The following is a 12,285-nucleotide window of genomic DNA, read 5'->3' as shown; positions in this document are numbered from 1 at the left end:
AACTCGAAAATGTCAAACAAGGAGACAGTGTATTAATACTGTCTCAGCCTCCCGCCCAGAAACCACACGTACACTCGTACTTTATGTTACACATACTGCGGTGGTCCAGAAGTATACTAAATTTTGGTGAAGGAGTCCATATGAGTAAACGACACACCGAGATAAGTTCACTTCCATGCACTCCCTTAACATGATTGCATTATGCCCCAGGAATGCCAACATACCAATGTATATGCCTTCCAATTGTAGTTAGTACTTTTAAACCCGATGCTTGCTTAGTTCAGAAATCACAAGAATAATAAGTCTGTTGTACTACACCAGCCACATAACCAACATGTTGATTCATAGTTCACATACAGTAGATATGTATTACGATGAATACCCGGAATTATCTTCTTCAAAAGAAAATCAATTTGCAAGATCTTGGTAATTTTCTTTTACCATAATTATATCACCTCTGTACCAGAACATGTTTCAGTTAACGAATGGAAAATTCCCAAACATCAATTTTAAACCTTGAGATAGTAATAGAGATATTCTCAATCTTAATATCAGTTTTATTTATAGAGTTCCCTTTTACCTACTAAGAAATGCAATCTTCTTGTTTCAATACCAAGATTAAACGAAAATTACCACCCGAAAAGAAAGGAACCCAAGGGAGCAAGGAACAGGGAACAAGAAAGGATCATAAATTGGTGTATGCAGAACTACATGATACCCAAGATCCAAGTATTAGCTTTAATTTAAATTTTTAACTTGCGCTCGATTGAACTAGGGCCCGAGTATATCACAAAAATACCCCAAATAATGCATAACACAAGCAGAACCAAGAAAACCAGAACTAACTCCAACAAGTAGAACAGAACAGAGGCTGACCTTCAACACAGCGAGCTCGGAAAATTCCAAATTTCACAAATACACCAGAAAAGATGCAAATGAATATCCAACAAATGAGGTTCAACTTTCCATATACACCATGCATAACCAAGATGAACAAGAACAAGGAGAGGCAACCAATACACAATCAATTAGCAAGGTTTCAGGTAAGCGAAAATAGAACATAAAATATGGAAAAATCCAAGGCTAAAAAGGTAAACAAATTCATAGCAAGGGAAGAGTAGGCAGGATCGGTTGGAGACCTCTTAAAGATCATTTAGATGGAGGGTACGCGTTTCAGTTTGTCATCAACAACGGACCAACCAACAAACACCAAGCTACCAAAACTTACAGATGAAAATTAAGTACAACACAGGACCATAATTAGCTCCATGGAAGCAACGGAACAGAAATGGGGACAGGAGAAACTCAGGAGGGAACAAAATCTGGAATCAGGTAACTAACCTACTGCATGGAAACACAATCACAATTCATTCCACAAAGGGACACCCAATCAAATTAAAAGGAAATTAAAAACCTCAGATCAGAAGACCCCAAAAGGAAAATAACGAGCACTGACCAACACAGCGTACACTACCGGTTACCCAATAGGGTCTCAGCATTACCTGGTCTACAAATACGTGACCTTCCGATCACACTGTCGCTCTACAGCCAACAGGTGCCTCCCCCTATCTCCCAGGGGAGCAGGCAAATAAAACATAAGTGGCAGAATACGAGGCAAGTCCATGGAAAATGCTCACAGAAGCATGAAGAAGGCAGTTCACAACCAATAGACCCCATAATCTATTAGCAGGAAGATTCCAGTACCGACTAAGAGAATCCTAATCCGTCCCATACCAGAGTAGCAAACTCAAAGCACGGTAAGATGGTCAACACCAATGTTAACAGACACCAAAGAACCAGTGAGAGAAGAACACCATAGAGTGGCAGATAAAATTTAAAATGAGCATTACAGAAGAACCAAAAACAGATACGATGACATCAGATCAACCAGAAATGCATGGAGACAGGAAATGAAGGAACCAGAAAACACGAAACCAGGAAGTTACAACAAGGTAAGATAGTTCCAAACGAGAAATAAATTCATGCGAGGGGTTATTCCCAAATCTACAGAGGCACAAGGTAAAACATCAAGGCAACACATCGCCCATACCTGACATGCCATAATTACAATTACACACACCACAATAATAATAGTAAAACCATAATGACTACCCCAAGCCACGTGTTAGCCCTTAAAGGGATTAAAGGAATACACCATCCTCAACAACATGCTCAGTAATCAATATGCAAATCCCAAAATCAAACTTACGGTACCGTACACTTTCCTCCAAACACAGGATCACGACCAAACCATTACAGGCTAAAAGGAACTCAGTCCTCAGGTGTTATGACCCTACTGCATCACTCAACTCCAAAACAATAAGTAGATAAGGTAAAGGGTTTCACAGAACTCACAACTCGAAATGGAACTAGGCAAATAAGGATAGGTTAAATGAATTTTTTTTTTTTTTTTTTTTTTTTTTGCTAGGGGCTTTACGTCGCACCGACACAGATAGGTCTTATGGCGACGATGGGATAGGAAAGGCCTAGGAGTTGGAAGGAAATGGCCGTGGCCTTAATTAAGGTACAGCCCCAGCATTTGCCTGGTGTGAAAATGGGAAACCACGGAAAACCATCTTCAGGGCTGCCGATAGTGGGATTCGAACCTACTATCTCCCGGATGCAAGCTCACAGCCGCGCGCCTCTACGCTAAATGAATTTTGCAGAAGAAGTATACCTAGACACATGATGACTTCAACAGGGTACCAAGTCAGATATGCCGAGAACTACCAAATACAAGAACCTCCATATATGATCAAAATTTTTTTCATCAGGATGACGACAAGGTCACAAATTTCAGACAGAACGGGCTAGTTTAATAATTCCACCATAGACAATTCACCAGCAGGAACACTTGAGGCAGGCCGCACGGTACAAATACTTCCAACCAGGTAACAAATACAACCGATAATAGGGTACAAAACACAATGAAACAGAGAACCACATGCAATCAATAGTTGGGAAAAGGGTAAACAAGCAAAGACACTAAAATGTCCAGGCACGTGGCCAACAAGTCACCAACCCAATCACCGATTAACAGAGTTCAACTATAGCCCATAACTACCCAATAACAGATGACATAAAGTAACATGCCTCCGTCCACCACCTAACGACACACCAAACGGACACCAACAGCAAGACAAGGTAAAAATGGAAACCACTCATGCAAAAAGCACAGCCAAGTCTCGCAGCTAGCTCTGATCAGCAATCGCACAGCAAACATGGAAACACATCACCACCGACTGGTTGTATAAAACATAAATGATGACTTCCAAGTAGATATAAGGCTCTACGCTTTAAAGTCAAGTTCCGCTCGGGACTAACGGTAACAAAACAAGGTTAGGAAACATTTACCAGACGAGGTAAAGGTAAAGAATTTTCGAGTTAACAACCGGCCCAATGTAAAGAAACATCACAGGCAGGATTAATTTCAAAGTTCAACAATCATCAAGAATTAAGTACTCGAAAGAAACAGGTACAGGCATGCACACAATCCCATTTAGGCCAAAGTAGGTAGCAAGGCATAATTTCAATCGCACAGAGCAAATAACAGTAACACATACATGCCAATCACATAAACCAGTAAAGGTTTAAAACGGGTTCATAGGCACTAACGATGGAAGGATACAATGAAATGCCAAACAGTTCAGCAGTAAATCACACCCATACTGACCAGGCACAAGGTAGACATGCCAATAGATTAAGTACATGCAAGGTTCACACACTGTTAGCAACGCAGTAGGTAAAATCAACAACGATAGTTTCTCGCAGGATGATTTTAGCACAGTCGAAGCATCATGTCAGGTAAAATAACTAAAATAATAACAAACCTGGGAAGCAATATAAAACGTCAGGACAGATAAAGTAATAAGTTCCCAGAGTACAGGCCAACGATCATAATCCAGTAAAACAAATAACGTCACACGCAACATATCCGAGCAAAACCTATAACTCGATTAAACACAATTAATTCCAAAACCACAGATTAAATCATTTTCGCAGGTAGAAGCTGAAAATACTGAACAAATAACCACCAAGAAAATCACAGAGTACACGGCAAACTGTGGTACACTCGTAGCCCAAAGCCAATCGATTCGTGCTCAAGTGTCAGTCATTTCACAATTTTTTTAAGATAAATGATGATAAATTCAGAATTTAGAGTAATTGATAAACTTCAAACTCACCAATTTACGAAGAAACAAAGAAAGGAATGATACAAGGCACCTGAAAGCAGTAAGGCAGGCAGGCGGGAAACACACGAACAGCAGCTGGTAGGGCAATACCAACATCATGTACACAATCCAAGAAGGTAGCACACAGCTCGACAGGAAACCGGACAAAACACCCCGAAGATATTAACATGAAACACATTTTTGTACAGTTAAACAAGATGAATGCATTTCCTTTACATTTTTTTATAGATATCTTAACATGCCTTTCATTACCCAGACACACCTTTTAAAACCATACAGTGACAACGTTAAGGGGATGCCAAGAGGGTCAGCTACAAGCCGACGAAACACAATAACACAAGGGTCAACAAACAGGCGAGCATTTCTGAAGGAACAGCTCGCATACCGCCCAGAGCGAAGTGAAAACAAATGACAACCACGCTCTGAAGCTACCACTGACTGACCCGCACAAACACCCATCCCCACAGTGTCCGCACAGGTAGCAACAAGACAAGAAATATAGGTTTAAAAAAAAACAAACAAGTGGAAGCAAAATTATCCAAAAGTAAACCATCACAAAAGGTACTTACCACGAATAAGACAAGCGACCAGAGGCCATGGAAAGAATGAAAATAACTATCACTGTATGGTTTCAAATACTACAATAATAACACGTCCAGGTTCTTTTGAAGTAAATAAATATATTTAGTCAGAGAAAGAAGTAATATTAAGATAACTCTGGACTCAGAACATCAACAGGAATAAGAAAAATATTCAAAGAGAAATAATACCAAAACACAACTAACCTACGGTTCGAACCGGCCTAACTTATTGGGACCCAATATAAAATTTCAGTACTAGCCTAACCTACCTTCTTATTTATAAATTACCAATAAATCATGATACGTTTTAAAGTCTTTTGGTTTAGATTAATTATTTTCGCACCATTAACTTAGTTAATTTGCATGAAATAAATTTGTTAAGTTAACTTTTCTTCTCTTAGAAAATACACTAAGCGAATACAGAAATTCTTTGAGGTACTAAGCGAATACAGAAATTCTTTGAGGTACTAAGCGAGGAGGTGGTACAAAGTTCATTGTACCCACACCCAAATAGAGGAAAACAAGGAAAAACCCGAAATTAAATTGAGAATAAATCAGGAAAATCATATCACGCGGGTAAACGGGGATACCAAGAGATAAACCAATAACCAAAGATAAGCGAGCCAAAAATTAAGGACAAATATTAGCTTTCAACTTTACAGCATCCCACAGGAGCATAAAACCTTTTGTCAACAACCCTCAAATCCGGCTCCATAGCAACAACAACAATTAACATTCACTTCAAAGAGAGTGAACCAATCCCAATGAGAAACGCAACAATGGCAAAACAGACCGCTTTAAAAGAAAACCGCAATTTCACAAAGGGAAAAGAAAAGTCTAAAAAGAAGGGCAGAAATAAGCAGAAAATTCGCACAGAAATACCTTATACAACTTCCTCGCTTAGCATCTTTCGTTACCCAAGAGTAGGCCCTCTAACAAGGGTTTAAGACATCACCTTTTTGAAAATGAAATAACGGAAAGGTGACCAGAATAAATTTTACAATATTAGTAACACATTTTTAAGGTTTCCAATTTTGAACAGTTCCTAGTTTGGAAAACGATACAAAGCATGGGAACTGATTTCTCATCACAGCACACCGCCGAAAAAGTTATTATTGTTATTATTAAATTCAAGTTCAGGTAAATTTCGATTTGTAATTCCAGTAGAGGCATTCCATGTATCACAACCCAACTAGCACAATCACTTCGACGAAATCGTAGATAAAGTTAGAGGAAAAGTTATAACTTACAGTCTTGGCGGTGACGTAGAGGAAGGACCCCGTACTTACATTAGGCCGAAGTTCAAACAAATAAAACTAGTAGAAAATACAACATCTGCGATGCTCCAAAAGTTCGTCCAGAGTACAGGAACTCATAAATCGGGGAATGTGACCCCGAAAATGCACTGGATCAACCAGGCACCATCTTGAAGTTGAACATCATAGCGGAGCTATACATGCACGTCTGTTCGGCTTCCATGTTCTCGGCAGACCCCCTCTCTCTTGCACTCACAACGGTAAGCGGAAGTGGGTTTTCGTTACTCCAGGATCGGGTTGCGCCAGAGGTTGCGCAGTAGGTTACAGTCCACGGAAATTAAACGAGTCCCGGTAGGGCATATTAACCAACAGAGTTTACAGACCCGATGTAACTTCGAGTAGTTGCGTATAATCAAGTTTCAAATAAATAGTAACTCACCCACAGTCGTAGGAGAAGGAAGCAGTTCATTAATTTAAGTTACTATGAGGATTAAGTCCATATCTCGCAGGGAGATAAAGTGAAATAATTTCCACGGAGATAGACTCCAACTCGAAAATGTCAAACAAGGAGACAGTGTATTAATACTGTCTCAAGGGAAATAACTAACAGATCTTCCTGACCAGTGAATTAATATTTGGGAAAACATGGGCTATTCCTAAACAAAAAAAATGATACAAATATTTGTGTGGAAGAAAAGGTGTCAAGAAAATCTTCGAAGGATATTGCCAGAAGTGTCAAGAGAAACCAAGAAAGCTACTGTATTTATGGCTATCTAGAGATACACATTTTTTTTCAATAATACACTAGCATGTACCCGCGGCTTTGCCCGCGTTTATTAATTCAACTGTTTTATATAATACTAATGGTTGACCCCGCTGTTATTTTCCAGATAGTACGTCATATGTGTATCAAGTTTTTACACACACTGTTCCGTAATCTCGGTCGTTTAGTATAATGTATTTTGCACCCCTTCTCACCTCCAGTGCTAGAATAACACCCAGGGTATGCCCTGCTTGTCGTAAGGGTCTCAGTGTGGGTTGGCTTGTGTCAGGCTCATCATCCGACCTCACTTGGTCGACTCTTGTGTTTGTTATTTTCTTTCTTTGGCCGTTATCTTCACAGATCTCTTCAGTTTTCCCTCTGCTTAGTTAATAGGGGATGATTGCTTAGTTGTAACTCTTAGTAAAACAATAATTATCACCATCACCACCACCACTATCGTCTCTCACTCCCATGCCGTTGGAGCTGAAATTGGACTTAAAACACCATCTGAAGTGCATTTATTCATCTCAGCAACCACGAAAACTATGGATTATACATTAATATTTCACCCAATTTTCAACTCCACCCCTAGGGGTGTTATTCGGGATGAACTTAAACAGCATTTTGAGTGTCATCGTTCATAGAAGATAAAAGCAGAAATAAGTTTCAAGTAACACATCATAATCTTCACATACTGGTGGGTAGGCAACCCACTGATTGGACTTGTCTTGCGGTTTGCTTATCTTCCCCTATTTTTTCTCACCTCTTAGTGCCGAACTACGAATCGATTTCGTTCAAACCACTTCGTAATCCCTCTCAGAGGGAGACGCCGATGTGCAGGAATTTAGTCCTGCAAGAGTTCTTTTACGTGCCAGTAAATCTACTGACACGAGGTTGACGTATTTGAGCGCCTTCAACTACCACCGGACTGAACCAGGATCGAACCTGCCAAGTTGGGGTCAGAAGGCCAGCACCTCAACTGTCTGAACCACTCAGCCCAACTTGTGAAAACTAGATGAAGTCATATTTATCTTTATTAACTTTTTCCCTCCACAAAGATATTTAATGTTTCTCTTTCATGGGCCCCGGAAGTGGGTAGGCCAGTTGTCCCAACCATAAGTAGGCCTATATATTTTTTTAGAAATGTTAGATTATACCCCTATAGTACTATGATCTTTCTTTCTTAATCAGTTTACCTTTCAGGGTTGGTTCTCTCGAACTCAGCGAGGGATTTCACCTCTACCGCTTCAAGGGCAGTATCCTGGAATGTGAGACTTTGGGTATGGTGATGAAACTGGTGAGGAGGGCCTTTACCTCGCCCAGGCGGCCTCACCTGCTCAACAGGGGCCTTGTTGGAGGATGGGAAGATTGGAAGGGATAGACAAGGCAGAGGGAAGGAAACGGCCGTGGCCTTAGGTGCCTGGAGGAGAAGTGGGAAAATCCGAAAAACCACTTCGAGGATGGCTGAAGTGGGATTCGAAACCCCTCTACTAAGTTAACCTCCCGAGGCTGAGTAGACTCCGTTCCAGCCCTCGTACTATTTGTTTTCAACTTTCATGGCAGAGCCGGGAATCGATACCGGGCCTCTGGGAGTGGCAGCTAATCACATCAACTACTACACCACAGAGGCAGACTAGTACTATAATGCTACCTATATGTTTATGTTAGTGCTGAAATCCGATTTTTTACTTTAGTAATGCTGAAAGCCCGAAAATGTAATGTTATTCTTTAATATGGGAATCAGTCTAGAAGGAAATGTTGAAATTGATGTGATTTCTATCGAGGTTCGTTGTTATCCTAATACTATGGGTTACAGTACATTGCACGTATATAAAAGACTCCACTTATAAACTTGCTTTTTATCCGCGAATTTCTGCGGCCACAAAAGTCACTATTTTTCAAGAATGATGACATCTGCATATGGCAGATTGTCTGACTGTGCTGTTTTGAACCTTTCTTCTGTCATTTCCAAGTTATTCGCGATCATGAATAATAAGCAATCTGCTTTTAGCAACGGCTGATGCACAACGGCTGGTAGAGCTGCATGCGATACTGGATCGTGACGCCACAGCACGCCCCTTACGTCACAGGCCGTTTCACTCGCCTTGCGGAAAAGCACTTTTGAACACTTTTTTAATGGTAGAAAACAAGGCAACTTACCACAATGTAATACGTTTACGTACTATTTCATTGGTGTACTTTCCAAAAAAAAATATTTTTGAAAATTATGCATGTTCCTTATTCTCATCCTAATTCCCCCAACTGACAAATCTATTCACATCATATGCTCATTTACGTGCCTAACAGAAACTATGTTGCGTGCAATGGTATTTTTTATATACACCCCTACCCCATACTCTGCCCTTCCGTTTCTAACACCTATAAAGTACACTTTATAATCTCTTCCTCGTTATCTCCTTTTACCCGAATATCACTTACTCTTAGCATATCCAGATACATTCTCTTTGATAACTCAGCCAGTTCTACTTTATTTCTTCCATAAGCCCCATTGATACTGATAGCTCCCCATCGAATTCCATTTTGTTTACCAAGTTGTTTCCAAGGAGTCAATCGCCTGTCAAATGGGAGTGGGACTCCATTACTCCCATAGGTCAGAGGCTTGCTTAAAATGTTCTGAGCTCGGTAAATTAATGAAGCAGGATGCTACCCTACTTGCACATAGTCCAAGTGAGGATCTGTCCTGTAACGTGTTATGGACCACCAGTGGATTGTATAGTCCTAGTCTCCTGAGCACAAGGAGAGCCATGACTCAGAATATGTCTGAGATGCCCACTCCCATTCCATAACAACTGGTATCCCGACTCTCAGGACCACTTACTAGGCTGCTCAGCCGTTGCCCATGGTGACGTGACTACAGTAACCCACACCATAAACCATCATAATTTTTACTGTAAAAGTTATTATTTATGGTAGGTTAATGGGTCCTTGGAAGTGGCACTGGACACTTTTGTCCAGCTTCTACATGAAGAACGAGACAGGCTGACATTTAAATGATTCCAAGTCTTAAATTGTGTACTTTATTTCCAGGCCTGCTATTGAATTCATACCTTCCTTATTTCTTTTGGTTCTTTCATTTTTAAAGAACTCGTTAACTTAATATTAAGTTTGCTCCTCGTTATCTCTTATAGTTGTTTCATATTGTTAATATTTTGTATTATTACATCACACAATCAGTGTAAAGTGGTTTACTTTGACCCGTATCTGGTTAATTGCTAAATATAAAAATGAGTAAATAGATAAATTGTCCTTCCAGAAGACAGTTTTCAAGACTAAAATATAAATGCTACCATCCTTAACACCCAATTCAGATGCATTAAACAACTTTCCCCCTCGGTGAAGATAATACTGCAGAAAAATATGCAACTAAGGCACATGTGATGAGGCAGCATATAGGACCATGACTGAAATTACTGAATATGAGGAATATCGGCAGAAATGCCTTGATTTGTCACTTTAGGCCTACTATCAGGCCAATAGAGACACACTAGTAGGCCTACTTCTCAATACCCTACAGCTTACAGAACGCTAATTCCAAGAATTCTGGTTGGAAGTATGGTGGCGAGTGGAGGATCTGGGCCAATATGGAAATACAGTACATAAAAAACGGAGCCTGAAGTTTTATGGATGGATTTAACCAGATTGTGCAAAAGATATTGATGCACGATGAGAAACTCTGTTCGAACCCGAGTAAATACAAATTCAGCAGATAAGCCAGTCCTGAAAACTTAAGTGGCAAAAATGAAGAGGAGGATAATTCCATCCTAAATAAATAAATAAATAAATAAATAAATAAATATCTCCAAGTTATTCATTCTGAAAATCTGGAATCCGTAGTCGATCGCTCTTCCAATTCGCTGAACGCCCACTTCAACAAGGAACCTGACAGGCAATGGCAGTTTGGCTTATCAGTTTTATAATGAATGTGTATAGTGCTTGAATTCTAACATTGGTACTGTTTATTACACAAGGGAACTCTTAATTGCTTACATAAAGAAACCGCGACACTGATAATCTATACACGGAGGTATGTATTGCTAGATACGGACTTAAACAAGAGTTGCTCATTGCCTTAGCATATCCTCAGACAATGATAACTGAAGAGACTTACATGATAATTACCTGTAAAAGAACTCACCATGAATGGAAAATCCCTTATTCTCTTCCCATAACCTCGTGTTTACCGCCGACACGAAGGATCGATACCACTCAAACGTCGACAGTAATAATATTATCGATATAAAACAGATGTAATCAATATTTCGTTACCTTCTTAGGCTGCTCGTCCACTGAATGCGACTACGTACGATTCCGTCATGAGGCGACTAGGTGCGTACTAGCGCGACTGCTCCCAATGCGCGAAGGTTGTAACGAAACCGCGTCCAGTGCAAGCGACCTCGAGCAGCCGACTTCACGCGATTATAGGCGACAACAGGCGACAAGCGACAGATCCCAGCCTGTACTCCACGGTTCCTGCAAGCATCCGGTTGTCTGTCGTCGTCATATGGAACATTATTTTTATCGTTACTACTTTTGTGATGGATGTAGTTAGTGAAAAGTTGATAAGTGCGGTTTGTGAAAGAACACCACTATGGAATATGAAAGATAAAGGTTCTCGATATATATATACAACGCGAACTATGCTCGAAGGTTGCAGGGGAAGTGGATGTTGATAATGGTAAGTAGGCTTACTCTTATTTATTTATTTATTTATTTATTTATTTATTTATTTATTTATTATTTATTTATTTATTTATTTATTTATTTATTTATTTATTTATTTATTTATTTATTTATTTATTTATTTATATGCCGGACCGTTTGGCTCAGTCGGTAGAACGCTCGCCTTCTGAGCCCAACTTGACAGGCTCGATCCTGGCTCAGTCTTGTGGTATTTCGAGGTGCTCAAATACGTCAGCCGCGTGTTGGTAAATTTTGGGACTTGTGTCTAGGGAACGACGGAGGTGCAGCCATAATCGGCTGTACTGGGAACTGCTCGGTTAATCTCTGCATTTAGTCCGTCCCACCAAGCATTTCCGCGAATTGCAGCCAGCAGCAGCAGCCAGTAGCATGACTGCGAACAGCTGTTACTTTTTAGAATTGGTACCAGTAATCAGTTTAATAGCCTCAGAATCTCTTATGATAGTGTAATTTATATAAGTATATTTCAGTTATTCCTATGTTGGTCTCGTCATTATCTAGACACAAGCGAGAGAGTACATTCTATTTCACTTGACAGTTTACCTCGTGGGTCACTTGAAAATTTGAAAAGCGCTGTTGTTATTAACTTAAATATCAAATTATACTATAGCAAAGCAAAGTCACCTCCGTACAGGCCATGAAGGCCCTTGGAGGAGTGGAAGGTAAAGGCTCCCACCATTGTTAACCTCGGCACCTGATGAGGTAGAGTGGTTAGCTTTACGCCCGGCCGCCTTTGCCCCCAGAAATTAACCTGGTACTCACTTTTGTGTAGG

At 40.1% G+C, this 12,285-nt stretch overlaps 1 protein-coding gene across 4 annotated transcripts in view; it reads right to left on the bottom strand.

Annotated features, from left to right (window-relative positions):
• Positions 1 to 11,203, bottom strand: part of LOC136885211 (gastrula zinc finger protein XlCGF7.1) — an 88,695-nt gene extending 77,492 nt beyond the window's left edge. For 3 of the 4 annotated variants that reach the window (XM_067157633.2, XM_067157636.2, XM_067157637.2), the window contains exon 1: positions 10,950 to 11,083. The gene's annotated coding sequence lies outside the window, so the exon portion shown is untranslated. Of the gene's footprint in view, positions 1 to 10,949 lie in introns of all 4 variants that reach the window. The other variant, XM_067157634.2, reaches the window with a different exon arrangement.
• Between the last annotated feature and the right edge of the window lie 1,082 nt (positions 11,204 to 12,285).

The sequence above is a fragment of the Anabrus simplex genome, chromosome 14 (assembly GCF_040414725.1).
Source record: "Anabrus simplex isolate iqAnaSimp1 chromosome 14, ASM4041472v1, whole genome shotgun sequence".
NCBI lineage: Eukaryota > Metazoa > Arthropoda > Insecta > Orthoptera > Tettigoniidae > Anabrus > Anabrus simplex.
The sequence above is the reverse complement of the archived record's forward strand: the minus strand, read 5'-3'. Positions and strand labels throughout refer to the sequence as shown.